Genomic DNA, 15,014 nt, shown 5'->3' on the forward strand with positions numbered 1-15,014 from the left:
TGGCTCCCGCCCGGCCCTGTGCCCGCAGCGGGGTGAGCCCTGAGGCACCGGGCCGGCGAACGGGTGAAGGAACACCCTGGGGAGGGCTGGGCCGGGTCCGCGGTATCGGGAGAAATGTCTGAGGTGTCGCTGAGGAAATAGCTGGCGCAAGGAGCAGCTGGTATGTCTGCCGGTGGAGCCCCCGAGCAAAAAGAACTAGGGGTCTCTCATGTAACTTGAGAATACGCTCACCCGGGCCCTTAACAGCGGTTCTCATCTATCTTTTTCCCCGTTATGCTCAGCAGAGAAAAATGTTATTCCTTACACGTCTTTCTCCCAGACCTGCTCCTCGTCCTCTTCCCCCCTCCCTTCTGGAGACACTGGTGCCTCCTCACACGAGACCAGGGGAGCTTGCAGGCCCAGAAACAGGTTACTTAACGGGGACAGTGAAAGGAACTGCTTCTTTTCTACTACAATGTTTTAAAAGTAGAGTAAAAGGCAAAGGTCAGCCCTGTCTAATGGGCCTTTTATTGCAGAAGCAAATACGGGCTCCCGCAGATGCTGCTTCACTTCTGACATCTGAAATACGGTAACAGTAATCATAGCTTCTAACCTGAGGTGTATAAAATAAGGGATGTTTTTGAAGAGCATAGATTTTTAGAGAAGAACGTGAGATTGGATTTTGAACTGTTGTTTATTCAGGAACTAGATGGTTCCAAGACATTAACGTTTGCAGAAACATTTTATAGGGCCCCCTTTTAACGGTGCAGTGCAGGATAACGTACAACATGGACATTTATCTCAACAAATGTCGACTTCTGGTAGGGCTGTTATCTGCAAGTGCTGTTCATTTATCTCCCTTATTATACACAGCATTTTGACTGTTATATACACTACAAATAAAGTATAGGCCCAAGCAAAAAGATCAATATTTTTTTTAAATCTGTTGACTATATACAGATGTATATAGTCCTTTTAAGGTGTTTACTCTTCCCCTGTAGTTTGACTGGAAAAAGTTTGTTTTTCTGCAGAAATGTTGTGCCATGTGCAACTGTTCATCAAATTAATTTCTTTTCAGTTGAAAATTTTAAAATGTATTATACAATTCAGATTTTCAGCTGAGGGTTTCAATACCTTTATGAAAAGGACCATTTTGCAGCAGACCTGGTTTCTTCTTAATGACTTAATAGTGTGATCTTGGACCTTAATTTTCAGAATAATTTAGACATCCAAGTTCCACTGATATGTTTTAAATTCCTTTTGAGGAGGTAGGCCATGGCTCTTCTGTGCTCTTGGCTCTCACCAATAATGAAAGGATAATAACCCTTTTTTCCCCCTTAGATGAAATTAGGTTTATAGCATTCTGAGAAACTACGACTACTATAGATTACAATAATAAAGGTAGTACATAAAATCTCCTGGTTAAATCCTTCGTGTCTTTTCAGACAGCTCACAGAATGAAGCTAAGCTTCCAATATTCAGATTTTGTTCTGAATGAAGTGGAAAACATGACCTTTATCAAGTGTCAAAATCCTTTGTGTTCCTGTGAGTATGCTTTTATGTGATAGGTAGTAGACATCCAGTAACAGCCATGGTAAAGGGCAATGATTTTGTCTGGTTTATACCTAGGTTCATTTTCATGTGCTCATTTGGATTACAAATGTCAGAGTCTGTTACTGCAAAAATGAAATTAATATGAGTTACTGTATCTCTTTTCCTTGGTATACTCCATTCCTTTCCCTTGTCCTTAAATAGGCATTTTTCACTTACAACTGTTTCATATTCACCATATACTCTGTTAATTCTCTCTTTGCTGAAAGGCAGATATAGAAAGGCTTTTTTGCTGGTACAACAGAGTATTTGTGAGTTTTGCCAGGATCAAAATCTACATAAAAATCAGTACCTTATGTAATCAGCATGCTGGGAGTATCATTTTATGCCTCTTGAACTGTTTTATACTTTATTATGGTTAATTATTTTACAGAAGATTCTATAGGGTTTTAGGTTAGAACAGTACCATAGACCTTGAATACATGTTTTGGGGCTTGGCTTGGTTTTTTTGGGGGGAGGTCTGTTTGCTTGTTTGTAGTTTTATTTTGCTTTGTTAAAAAAGGTCATTTTTTATATAAAAATTGAGAAGATAGCCTCTTTGTGTGATTTCAGTGGCTTCTATGTCTGACTCCCTAATCTATTTTATGGTATGTTGACAAAGCCCTGCATTAAGTTCTCATTAGTCTTTTGCCCTTAGAAAAATACATACACAAAATGTACAACTGTAGTCCATTGATCAGAGCTCATTTTTTGAATTAAAAAAATTGTAGTATGTATGACTTCAGGACATAGTTCTTTCATTGATCCTATCATCATTTTAGTCTCGTACTGAATAGCTCTTTCAATAGCAGCTTTTACAAAGTGGCTGCAGATTGGTTTATGCTTTTGCCCATTGGTGTTGATCACAACTAATAGAGTGGGAGATACAATTCTGAGTATCTATGCATTGTTTATTATGCTTGGCATATTGTTTTGAAAGACTTCTGGAAGTGGGAGCAGGAGATATGGCTGGAGTTCAAACTATGCAAGGTTATTGCAGGAAAAAGGTGATAGGGTCAGTGGTTAAGGCCTCAGCCCAAGCTATCAATACAGAAAGGATAACATTCATTAGCCAATGCTAGGATAACCAAACATCCTAAACACTGTCTCTTTCCAAATAATGTGGGAAGTACTGTCTATCATGCAAACTATATATAGTAACATTTTCATGGAAAAGTGGCTATGGCTCATGCAAAGTTTGTGCACATTGAACTCACTGTACATCCAATATAGCCCCAAGTGCAAGGTTCTTCCCTCTCAGACTATGGATGCCCCCAGCCCCAGTGTACTGCCTGGGGACTCCAAGATGCTTATGACAGTATTAAGTATGATTTACTTTCCATTCTTCAAGTTAAGATTCTTGGTGATCTTTTTCTCATTTCCATATTTTCCTAATTTTGTTGTTTTCATATCAATAGGAAATTTTTCTAGTAGAATTACTTAGAGAAAATTTGGAATTATAGAGATTGTCCCCTTTGATTAGAGGAAAATGAGATTTTTGAAACATTAACTTTGTAGTATGCAGCATTATATTCCTCTTTTACTGTTTTATTTCTTACATAACAAAACTACCACCTCCTCATCTTGGCTTTAGTTTAGAAAAATCAAAAATGTCAGGCTTGATCTTCTCTCTTTGTTGCTGGAGGATTACTTATTGGAGAGGAAAGCTGTCTCAAGAGATATGTATATTGATTTCAATCCCTTTAGAAACAGGGGTTGAACCTGTAGCATTTTTAATTCTTATTTTATTTATTTCATGAGATGTCCATATAAGGATTAACTTTACGAGCTGAGTTATTATTATATGCACTTTGCATTAAAATGTTTGTATACTCGTTTATAATAGTGCTTTATTTTTTAAAAAGGCAACAATTTATATTCATAAACCCAGGTTATTTCTAAATTTAACCTTCATTTTCCACGAAAGGTACACCCACAGCTCTCTATGAGCCCAGCTTTTAGCAGGGAAATGCAGGAATTGTGTTTTTTATCTGCATATCACTCAGCACATTTTGGAGACTAAGAATAAATTTAGCGTGCACGTTTATTGTCAGTCATATTGTTTTCCTGTGGCAGCCTCTGGATGATTCAACTGACCTGTGATTAGCGTTATCATAAAAATAACTAACTGGTCGTGCAAGTTGACCGAGTTTAAAGATGTCAACTTTCCTGTTCCTCCTATAGGTGTCCATGTCCGGTTGCGTGGCCAGGTGTAAGAGTGCCCTCTCCTGGGTGGAACACAGCAGTTTGCCTTGCTCGGCTGAGACGGCTCCCTCCTTTGGGAAGCTTTCCTTGCGTTACAAATAGCTCAAGGTACTGTCACTGCTTTGTCCAGCCTTGCCTGAAAAGATGTTGATGAAAAACTTGTACGAGTTCTGTTGGCAGAAATGCCAAAAAATTTGGTGTTCAGGAACAGAGAGAAGGTATTCATTTGAGATGCCTGTGCTTACCAAATTACAATTTTCCTGTTGTTAGCAGATGAAATATATATGCATTAAAAGGCAGTAAGGATTCTAACTAAATATTAGAGTGAAGTCACTCAGGTTGAATTCATATGATGCAATTCATCTGAATTAGTGGAGTTACGTCAGAAAGCAATTTATGGCATAGCAAGTTTTTCATTAAATAATGAATGTGCAGAATTTTTTTCATAGTTTAATAACACCCTATTGTCCTTCACTTGTTAAGGGCTGTTAGTAGAAATCACCCTGGACTTTTCATTAATTTGATATTGGTCTGCCAATATCTTCTAAATTAATGTTACAGCTGAATCTGATGTTTCTAGTAGGAAAACCTAGATACAAAGACACCCAATGCTTTTGAGTCTGTTAGCAAAATTACTGGGGTTTTAAGTTTCCACTTTTTTGTGGAGGAGTGATTTTCAACTGATGGTACATACACCTTGGGGTCCATGGGCCAATTCTTATGGCTTCATGAAGGAAACAAAAAAAAAAAAAAAAAAAAAAAAAGAGGAGGGAAAAATTAGGTTCAGCTGTGAAATAGTTCTTGTATTTTGCAGGAGCTCACAAGTTGATTAATATTCTTAATGATCAGGCATCTACATTGAAAATTTGGCAGCCACAGACTAACAAGTTGATTACAGGGAGCTAGAAGTACTTCTTATAAAGAAAAAGGTGTAAAACTGTGCTCCTTTCTTGCTATTACAAAAAGAAGATAGGAGTCTTTCTGAGGATCCTTTCAAAATGAAAGTAAGCTGTGAGTAAAGAAATAAATTTCACAACTTAACATGGCTTTATTAGTAGTTTTATGAATATTAGAGTTATAAGGGAAGAGAAGATCTGACCAATGGTATAAAGAATTTAGTCTCTATACTAAGTTGCTGGTATATTGTTGTCCACTCAAAAAAACATTTTCTACCTTGAGTGAAGAATTTGTATCATTTTAAGTATTTTGTATTATCATATATTAATGTAATAACTTTTAGATGTTATCAAATCTATGTAACTTTATTTAATTAAATATTGTTATCTTTCTTTCATAGAAAGGTACCAAAATGAGTTAGATCTGCCTCAAAAGGCCAGCTGGACAGCTTTTCCTGGCCAACTGGACATTATCTTCTCCTCATGGCCTTAGGATTTGTGACTGAATAACAATTGCTCCTATTTTAATGACTATAGGAGCTAAAATCTATTCCAGACTTATATTCAGTAAACCTCCATTTCCTAAAAGTCATCAGGACTGAAGTATATCAGACCTTTTAGCTAAAAGTTTAACTTCGTTGTTCAGTGCAGTGGTAGCCAGGGAAGTGCCTAAATGCAGCAAGTAAGTGAGAGGATAAAATGGCATTAATATTTTGAAGTGATTGTTTAGGGGGTGGAGTTAGTGTCTCTCATTAGGACATTTGAGCTTGTAATTAGAACTGGAGCAGCAAAAAATGTGAAGCAGTAATTGAATGAACATAAGAATTCAGAATAAATTAAAAATAAACTCACTTTCTTTGGTAGTTGTCATCATTGCTAAAATATTTTCATATTCCTAACAGTGTAGATAAGTTGACTGCTAGGAAGCTTACTGTATAAAGTGGTCCAACTGCCAGCATATATATCACATTTGTGACTCTGGGATGGCTCCAACTGGCTTTCTGTGTTTTCCTTTGAGCAGATAGGCAGCACTTATTCAGGGAGTTTGTTGCAAACTGATCTGCATCACTGCTGTGTCTTCTCTGGAGAAAAGGATGAGAGTGGACACTTTTCCTCTTAATGTACATAATCTGAGACATAGAGCCATCAACACAGGCTGCAGAGATGGATTAAGCTCCTGTAGGCAATAGTTTTATGAATAGTCTTATGAGGTGGTCCCACCTCAAAAAAGGTTTCCAGCTATAAAAGAATATGCATTAAAGATGTATGAATGACCATAGTATAATACAAGAATATGTGCAGTAAAATCAGAGAATTATGACAAGCCAAGCCACAGAGACAACATACTCCAATAAGGTTTGTGTATCAATTGTTAAGAATTCCTTCAATGGTCTCTCTGTTTTGTAAAGCATGGGACTTTTTAGGGATCCTGAAAGGTAGAACTAATAATAAAAAAGCAATCTGGAGCTCTTAAATTCAGTAATTATTGCTTGATCCAGCAATTTTTGATTCTGAGGCTTTTTGAAAATTGTATCTAGAATTTCAACTTACTTCTAATGACATTTTTGCTAAATTAAAAATAAATTAAATTAAAATTAATTTTGCTAAACTACAGTATAATCTGTTATGATGGGCAGCAAATCCACAACTGATGGAAGTATTTTGGAATACTTCTGTCTACAACAAAGATTTACAAAAGAGTGAAGTTTGTCAGAAATCATCCAGAAAAAGCTCAGCTGTGACAGATGGGTAACTTATCAGGCTCTGTTGTTGCAGATAAATTGATACCATCCTAAAACAGGTGCATTTTGGAGACTAGAACAATTTTGTATTAGGAAAAAACCGCCAAGTTTTTCTATTGATCTTACTACAGTAGAATGATAATTTAGAGTTAAATCCTTAAGTTTAAATCACTAGTCAGTGTTAGCACCATAGTTCTGTAAAAAAAGTTAATTGATCAGGTTTCAAATCATAGAAACCAGTAAGGATCAATTCAAGAATAGAAGTCAGGACAATCTGATTTGTTGTTTTCCTAACCTGATTGTCTTCAGTTTGTCCACGTGGCTAGCAAGAACACTGCACCTGGCAATTTATTAGAGAACATTGAGGATAAAGTCAGGTTAAACAAACAAGGCTCAAATAGTGTCCTGTACTGAGTAATGTACAGTTTCCCTGAACACAGCAGATACAAGCCATTTCTCTGGTCTGTGGATTTCTGCCAAGTACGCAATGTTTCACAGAGCAGTATTGAGAAAATTGCTACTATTCTGTGTGTCTGTCTTTTCAGCAGTAGCATATGTCTTTGTTTATGTGGAAGATCTAGCTTAGATGTAAGGAGCTCCTTGTCTTGAACATTTGTCTCAGATGAAGGGTAGCAATTATAGCAGTTTCATTGAAGTATAATCCATCTCATAAAATTCCCCGTTACAGCTTTCCCATCTTTCTGAAAGTGCAAAAAGATCACATGGTGAACTGGAAGTAGCTTTTAAAGGCAGTATTCTAGACTGTATCTTTCTTTCCCCAAACAGAGGTTAGTCATACTGGGAAGTATTCAGTAATGCTGTATGATTGTCTCTTGATTTTACAGATTCTAACTCTTAGTCCTAGGAGTGTTGTGATATTATGCTGCTGGTCCCTTCCCCAAACACAGAGCAGAGATAAAAGATATTAACTCTCCCAGCAGACATATTTATAGGTGCTATACTATCCCTGTATCTTAATATCACTCATTCCAAATAACGTTATTCCTACAGAAATTGCAGTGGAAGTGCTGTGCAAGGGTATCTACTCCTGGGCTCCTTCTTGAGTGGCACAGTATCACAGAATCACAGCAGGGTCAAGGTTGGAAGAGACCTCTTGAGATCATCTAGACCACCCTTCCTGTCAGAGTGGGGTCAGCCAGAGCAGGTTGCCTTGCCAGGGCCATGTCCATTTGGATATCTCTATGGATATGAGACAGCACAGCCCTTTTGGGAAACCTCTATCAATGTTCAGTTAGTATCAGAATAAAGTGTTTTCTTATGTTTAGCTCTTGTCCTGTCACTAGGCACCATTGTGAAGAGACTGGCTCCCTCAGTATTTTCTCTACAAAGGAGTTGGGCTTCTGCTTTAATATAGCTTCAGCTTCCAATCTTTCCATCTTTTTTTTTCAGTAATTACATTCAGTTTTAGAGACATCATCTATGTCTAATGATTACCTTAGTAGCTTAACAAAAGGTAACCACAAAAATCTGTTTAAACACCAAAAATGTAAATTCACACTTTCAAATACCAAAATGGTTTCCCTCAATCAGTGTGGTGTTCTTGCAAAATTTATGAACAGTGAAGTGTGAGTTCAATTGAATTATAGAATGGTTTGGGTTGAAAAATACCTTAAAGATCACCTACTTCCAACCCCCTGCCATGGGTGACACCTTCCACTAGATGAGGTTACTCAGTGCCCTATTCAACCTGGCCTTGAGCACTTCCAGGGATGTGGCAACCATAGTTTCTATGGGGAACCTGTTTCTGTCCCTCATCATCCTCACAGTAAAAAATTTCATCCTAATAAACCCATTGTAAAAAATCTCTCCACCCTTCTTGTAGGCCCCTTTTAGGTAATGGAAGGACACAATAAAGTCTCCCCAGAACCTTCTCCAAACTGAACAGTTCTCAGCTGTTCCTCACAGGAGAGGTGATCCTTCTGATCATCTTTGACTCTCCTGTGGATTCATTCCAAGAAGTCCATGTCCTTCCTATGTTGTGGGACCCAAAGCTGGATATGGTAGTCCATATGGGGTCTCACAAGAGCACAGTAGAGGGGATGAATCATGTCCCTTGACCTACAGACCACACTTTTGATGCAGCCCGTGATACAATTGGCTTTCTGGGCTGCAAGTGCATATTGGCAGATCATGTCAAGTGTCTCATGCACCAGCACTTCCAAGTCCTTCTCAGCAGGGCTACTCTCAATCCATTCTCCTCCCAGCCTGTATTTGTCCTTGGGATTGCCTTAACCCATGTGCAGGACCTTGCACTTGGCCTTGTTGAGCTTCATGAGCTTCACACAGACACACCTCTCTAGTCTCTCAAGGTACTTCAGGATGACATACCTTCCCTTCAGTGTGTTGTTTGCACCACGCAGCTTGGTGCTGTCAGCAAACTTGCTGAGGGTATACTACAGAAGAATTCTTTTTTCCTGACCAGACAGTGTTGTCAAGTTCTGTAAAGTGGAATTTTCTTTCTTACACTAAACCACTTGTAGGGTTTACAGCTCCTCTTCAAAAGGTGTGACGTACTACAGCAAACATCCAGCTGCATCATACCACATCCTCAAACAAAAATTGTTCAAAAAGCAAATGTGCACAAGTTAAAACCCTTGCATTATGTCTATAGAGAACTTGCCCAGCTAAGAGAACAGCCATTTCTTGCACATTTGTCAATATTCATGTTCTAATATCCAAAGTAAAAAGCATGGTTGAGTGTGCTACAGAAATGAGAGTATCGCTTACAATGATAACAGAACAGATTTTTTTCCAATAATGTGAATTAGTTCTCTGTAGTCCATATATAGATGCTGCCACATTTTATGTGATAGAGTACAGATCTTCAAGCACTGACTGGCAGAGTTATACCTTTTGATACACCTCCTCATTGACACATGAAATGTCTTCTTTTTATCATATCTTTTTTCTTAGTAAATAATGCCTTGGCTTTTTAATGGATGGTACTCTTAAATTTCAGTCATATATCAAGTGCTTAATACTAACTGCAAACTGCATATATCCCTTTCAGATCAGTGTAATTCTCAGTTCATGACCAGAAAATGTGAACTTATTGCTGCTTCTTAGTTATATGTAGTAAAGTGTTTTAAAAAATCCTTTGGGATCTTGTTTTCATTTTCTCACTTCTGCACCTAATATCAAATCTGCTTGCTTGCATTTTAGCTTGTGGTTTGTCTATCAGATATAGCTTCTTCTATTAGGCGTTCGCTTGGAAATGAACAGGGATTAATTCTTATTTCAAGTCTCTGAGAACTGTAACAGTTGAGGACTCTGACTCATGTTCAGAGGCATTTTGAGACTAAATGCTGAAATGGCTTTGAACAGAGAGGGTGACATGAGATGCATTTTTCCCAAGTGGCAGCAGTTTTCAGATGAATATAGCAATGTTAGCTGCTGGTAAATTTATGGCTGCAGATAGCTTATGTGAACTACAGTTGCTTATGAAGCAGTTCATTCTGTTTCTCATATTTTCTTTGTGAGAAAGCCTCCACAATCTGCTCCAGAGAAAAAAACAATTTTTAAGGTCATAGCAGTGTTGGTTCACTTAGACCACATTTTTAGAGGGGATTGCCCAAAGCAATTACAAAATAATGTTCCAAATACTGATTGGATAATTATCAATGAAATTTAGTGGACTATTAACTTATGTGGTTACTGAGAACATACTATTCTAATACTACAGAACCATTTCAGCCTAATTCAGATGGTGTATCTTTACCAGTGAGTGTTATCATTAACAATTTGATAGCTCAGGATTTAATTCTCTATTTTTAAATTGCTTTTTGCAAGCCTGACCTTGTAAGCATTCCAATTGGCCTGCTTGCATTTCATAGTTACTCTAAATTACTAGTCATTATTCTAGTTAAGTGTAATATAATACTTGTCATTCCCTCAACTTCAGATTCCCTTCATCCATTTCCTAGTTTGGAAAACTTCACTGGGCAGCTGTGGTCTGGCAGCACTGCAGCAATCCTTTATGGTCATTTTCCCTAGACTGTGGCTAATTGATCACGAAAATCTGTGTTGGTGTGTTGATGCTTCAGGAGCACAAATGATCCTCCATAGATCCTCTGACAATTTCAATGGAGTTTCTTATTTCCACCGAGCCATATTTTTTCTGAGAGTTCTGACAATTGTGGTTGAGTGTTTAAGTTTAGATCTGCACATTGACAGAAAATCTGTCAGTATAAATTTGGTTCAGTGGTTATTACGTGAGTAAATATTGGTTAAATTAACATAAGTACACACTATAGTCTTTGAGCCAGCCAATTCACAGGCTTGCAGCCTAGTGTCCCAAAGTGCTTTTCAATTCTCCAGACCTTTGTAAGATGCCAACCCAGCTGAATTCTAGGAATGCTTGTAGGCAACTTTTCTAAGGACTTGGCTTCTTTTTCCCAAATTAGATTTCCCTTTCCAAAAATCCCAGTGTTGCTGCCAAAAGGCCTCTCTTACCTTGATACTATAATGGTATTTAATTAACTTTTCCTTTCTGCTTCCTAGGTGCCACTTTCAGGCCATTTTGCAGACCTCTTCTGAATGGTTCTTTGGCATCAAAATTTGCAGCAGAGTTTCCTGTAGATTCCTTCTAGGAATAACATTATCTACTTATTATGAAATGCATACAAGAAAAGAGGAGCTCTTTTCAGACAGCAAATGAGTTACATTAGGAGGATTCGCCCCATTTCTAGGTCATTTTTCAGGTCTGATGAAACCACACAAAGTGCAAGGAACAATTTCCTCTCCCCAGAGTACCTGGATGTCAGCAATGCAATGCCTAGTGACATGACTTATGCAGCAAAGATGAGAAGTACATCAGCAAGAAAACAACTTCATAATGGGAAAAGTAATGTTCTTGGGTGTCTGCAAACAAGCTCATTCATTATTTGGCAAGTTAGATCACCAACATGACTCCTACTTAACCATTGCCTATTGGGGTTGAAACGTTGAAAGCTAGCACTGTGATGTGGAATGTGACACCTGCCTATTGCTTTACAAAATGCCCAACCCATACTACTTTCAGATGATAAATGTAGAGTATCATAGTAAGTTTTGCTCAGCTTCCACCCTCCTCCATTGTTCAGGGTTTTGGTAGAAGGAATATTACCATCCTCTGCCCTTTAATCAGAGTTGTAGTCATAGTTTTAACTTGGCAGTGGGCAGCACAATGCTTTTAGTGTGCCAAAATTAGTGGACTATTCTGTCCTTGTTACTACTAGCTGATTTTGAATGCATCTCATGGATTTGTTCATTAAATCATCACTGTTTTCATCATAGTTTAACTGCCAGAATGGAGACTTCATAGAGTGAGTCTGAAAATAGCCTCCATATCAGAATCTTGTTTTATTGCTGTATTGTGCACTGAATTTGTGAGTGTAAGGGGGAGCAGATGGCTGAAGCCTGGGAGTAGGAAGCTGAGACAGAATCAGTGCCTGCTATGGCTTGTTCATTTGCCCGTGAGAACCAGGAGGGCCAAATTCTGAGGGATGTTCTGGCAGAAGGTTTTATGTAAAATACTCAGCTACTTTCTGCTTACTTGTATGTTCTTGCTGATTTGAAAGCAGTAAGCTTATGCATTGTTTCTCTTGCTCCTAGTCTCTAATTTCTGTGGTTCCTGTTGCCTGTCCCTCCTCCCTGACAGTTCATCCTCTGAAGTTTCATACATGAGGATAAACCTTTCACAAATCCATCCTTCATTAGGCCCATCAGCTTCCCGTATTTATAAGTATGCCAATGGAAATGTATATGTTGAACAAAGAAAAAAAATCAGAAAAAAAAAATTTCTATTTTGCTGTCAAAAGGCAGTGCAAATAATGCAGGATACTGGAAAAAACCCTCAGCTTTTTACTGAGACCAGATATGTAAAACTATTTTCAGATATGCTGAGCTTTGCAGCAACAACACGGGGTGAAGGAATGAGAGTAGGGAGAGGCAGCTTTTATGTCACCCAGCGGGGCTGGCTGGTCAGCCAAGTGGTGCTGCTTGCACACCTCTTCAAGGCACAATTTCAAGACATTACCAGACATTATACAAGTACCTGGGTGGGATGAAAGATATTATGCACTGAGGTCTGCAATTGGCTCAAAGTGAGGAAGACATCCCAGCTCTAGCTGTGCCAACACTGCATATTGTTTCTTGTAGATCACTCTGTTGTCATCACTCTCAGCTCCTGCCTCTCCTATATAAACTCTTTGCAGAGTTTATATAGGAGAGGCATATTGTTTCTGACAAGGCATCTCATGCTGCTGATCCTGCTCACTTAGTCTTGCCCTTCCAGTTCTAGGACTGTTCAAATTCAGTTCTCCAAGAATGAATCACTGAGATTCTCTTACCAGTTTCAATGGTTCCTCCAAATGTGCCTGTTATCATTTTAGCAACTACTATTTGACTTTGTCCAAGTGCTGTTTGGCAAGAAAATAGAAGTGTTCAGCATTCCTGCCTTAGCTTGGCAGGAGGAACTCTCGTCTCTGCTATTAGTGCAGTTGGCTTTTCTCTCCTCTCTTGTTTGAGTCAGGACTCATGGTAAGCTGTGTCTGGTTTGTGGATTTCAGGATCTCAGATCCATTTTCTAGAACAATGGCTAGCTCTGTGTATGAGGTGTGGGAGACAGATAGGCAGGACTACTTAATGGTGTTGAGGAGCTGCCTTTGCTTGTTTCTGGTGAAGGGTTAGGAGAATGGCTGAGGGAGAGCTGGAAGGAAGGATGCAGTTAACATTTGAACATTCTTCTATGACTACCCTCTGACACTGTTGTCTAGGTTAGCTTAGTGTTTGGCTGGGACAGCCAAAGTATACTTCAAGCCAAGTGTACCTTGATATTGCTGATATTCATGGTTCCTATTGCAGTCCAAACTCCTGAACAGGCTGTCAAGAAACCTGTTCTCCCAGGAAACATTGTAGGGATATAGTTTCATACTTCCAAATTAAAGATAAGTTTTAGCATCCCTGGTGCCTTACCAGAGGGTTAGTTCCCTGGATTGAGGTAAACAAGATGATACAAGTTCTGCATAGTTTAGCTTTTTTGTGTGATGGCCTGGCTTTGTGTCAGTGCCTTGCCTTCCTTTTCAGTATTGCCACTGCTTAGTTGGGCGCTAAGACAATAGAAAGGACTAAAACATGGAAAAGGAGAGGCAAGATCCACAGCAAGTCAGGACTGTGTGTGTTGCATTGCACAGCCCACACTTGCGAGGACAGGCAACAATTGTGACAGGTTAGCATGGAAGAAAAGAGTGGGTGACGGCTCTTAGGTGGAAAATCTGAGGGTCCTTAAATCATAACACTGGAGTGCTCCTGAAAGCAGCCACACACTAATACCCTGAACAAAGGGTCCAGCTTATATACACTTATATACACTAGCTTCAAACTTTCTAGAAATATTCTAAACAATTATGAACGACAACATAACCCATATTAACATAGTAACTCCCATGATCCAACACTAACTTTAACTCTCCCTAACTTAAAACAATATCCCTGAACTCAGGGTGTTGCTTTCCATTGCCCCAGGTTGATCCCAGCTATGGCTGGCCAGCCCATGGTCACCACATGCGTAGCATTGCTAGTCAAAGACAGCCTTCCTGTTGCCTCTCAGCAGTGGAATGGGTATGTCCAGGACTACTCTATGCACACAGAATTACTCTATGTGCATTTTTCAGAGAAATGTGGCTCCAAACACCAGTGATGGTTGGGCATGCAAGGCTGCCAACTGGCAGTACATCCAAGACTTGGCAAAGTAATACAGGCTAGACACCCAAAGTTAGGAAAAACTTTTGGAAAAAAAGCTGTAGCCATGAAAGGATGCTTGAAAACCCCAGGACAACTGCAAATAGTCATGAGAAGAGCCATATGTGGGTCATATGAGACTATGCAGCACTGGTCAGAGGTATCAGCCCGAGAGCACTTGCAACTTCTATCCAACCGTCCTTTCTCACTCTAATTGAAGTACTTGTACTTGTTACCTGGCTTGGAGGAGGTAGAACAGCCTTGGAAATATTGGAGGACAAGATTTTCTTCTCTGTATAAGCCACACTGCATTATTGTATGGTATCAGCGTCCCTAAGACAGGATGTGGTCTATCTTTCTGTATTGGGAGCATGACACTCCCTCTCCTTGGCTGAGAGAGAAGCCACAATCTGATTTTCGTTTCTAACTTCATTCACAGCATCTAAATACCTATTTTCATGGATGCTTTAATTGCTTAGAGGCTCGTGAGTCACGAGCTCCTGAGCAGGCTTTAGATTTCAAGATGAGAAACTACACTGTAAATTCCCTCGTACTTCGGTGGGGGTGGCTGGGTCGACCGAAGCGACCGTGCTTGTGACGAGGGCGCGGAGCCCTGGCCGCGGGGGCTGTGCCGGACCCGCAGGCACACCTTGCCCCACAGCAGTCCCTTCCCTGTGTCCTCTCCGCGCTGAGCTTTTGGAGCTTTCTTTTATGGCCGCCGCGTTGTTCGGCACTGCGGCCGCCCGGCACGCCGCGCAACCGCAGCCCCAAAGCCCGGCCTGCCGGACATCGCGGCCTGGGACGCGACTGCCCCCGCTCACAGCAGAGCTCAGGCTCCCGTGCCGGGCGGAGGGGCGGGAGC

At 39.7% G+C, this 15,014-nt stretch overlaps 1 protein-coding gene across 1 annotated transcript in view; it reads left to right on the top strand.

The window, feature by feature from the left end:
* The first annotated feature begins 3,753 nt into the window (after positions 1 to 3,753).
* The window catches only part of SMIM14 (small integral membrane protein 14), a 52,345-nt gene continuing 41,084 nt past the window's right edge, over positions 3,754 to 15,014 (top strand). Inside the window, exon 1 of the mRNA XM_015624183.3 lies at positions 3,754 to 3,882. The gene's annotated coding sequence lies outside the window, so the exon portion shown is untranslated. The remainder of the gene's footprint in view (positions 3,883 to 15,014) is intronic.

Source organism: Parus major, chromosome 4 (genome assembly GCF_001522545.3).
Source record: "Parus major isolate Abel chromosome 4, Parus_major1.1, whole genome shotgun sequence".
NCBI classification, from domain to species: Eukaryota; Metazoa; Chordata; class Aves; order Passeriformes; family Paridae; genus Parus; species Parus major.